This window comes from Macrosteles quadrilineatus, unplaced genomic scaffold (genome assembly GCF_028750875.1).
Source record: "Macrosteles quadrilineatus isolate MER2022 unplaced genomic scaffold, UCM_ALF_1.0 Scaffold_7__1_contigs__length_78375512, whole genome shotgun sequence".
Lineage (NCBI taxonomy): Eukaryota > Metazoa > Arthropoda > Insecta > Hemiptera > Cicadellidae > Macrosteles > Macrosteles quadrilineatus.
Genome location: NW_026542600.1, coordinates 49,573,927 through 49,575,155, shown reverse-complemented (window position 1 = coordinate 49,575,155; position 1,229 = coordinate 49,573,927).

Sequence of the window (1,229 nt, the reverse complement as noted above, 5' to 3'; positions counted from 1 at the left end):
GGTGTATTTTTCCCTTTCTGTACCTCTATGCAATTTTTGTCTTCCTTGCAATGCATGACTGAAACCTGACGTTTAGTTTTAAAACACACTTTCGAGTGCAAACTGCATTTTGGGCAGCCTTGATGTAAAAATTGGTTTAAATTATTTTGAAATCTTGAACATAGTTAAGTTTCAAGTATCTGAAAGGTGTTTGAAGATACATTTTCCTACAGCCACCCAACAAAGTTGGCTTCCTTGTACTGTTTATAGTACAGAAAGCTGCTGATTGCTGCATATTTATACTTTGTCGTACGGTTTATACTTTGGCGCACATCAGGATTCCAACGAAACAACACAAAACAGCGTGGTTCTAATATGCACGTAATCCGTGTCCGCTTGGAAATAGGTTGGCAACACTTAAAGATAATAATACTATGAGCAGCTGATTGACTATTATAACTACGATTTAACCTGTCACTTTGTATTTATAGTTTCGGTATTTCTGAACTTTCTGGACTTTTATTTTAAACGTTTTTAAAACATTCCTACGATCTTAATAAACAAGAAAATACCTTTGAAGCATTTTTTTTAGGCACGGAAACCACTTCAAATTACAAAAACATACGGAACTATTTTCTCAAGTCGTGGAGCACATTGCTTGCCGAGGAAAAAATAGCGGAGTGATACGGACCGATGACTACTTTCTCTAGGGCACCTATTTGTGTTGCCAGCTGAACCTAAAAACATGTTGTATAGTGTTTGAAAGACTAATTATTTATATGCTTTATAGTGACTGTAGGAAAAATATAATGTGTAACACGAGTGCAAAAGGCCTTTGCTGCACTCGAGATCATTCCGCACTCACCTGCGGCTTGTTCGTAAACAAACATTGCTCTCGTGTGCAGCAAAGTGCCACTTTGCTCACTAGTTACACAAATAACTATTTCATTCTAAAGAATAAAGCTGGAGCTGTCAGTTGCAGACACATCCATGGTGGAAGTAAATAAGGTGTGCTACTCAGCCGGACGAGTTTGAGACCGTTCTGCGCATCGCGATGTGACATCACCTTGGGGGCAAACCGCTTCGCGCGCGTATATAGCTCAGCGTGACACTGCTCTATTAACATCAACATTTTGAACTGTTAGAATTGAGGAAAAATTATGAAACTTGACATGGACATCAATTATAAGTGGACGATGTGTGTTGTGAAAAAATAGTTTGTAATTGTTAAAAACTTAAGCGTGAAATCA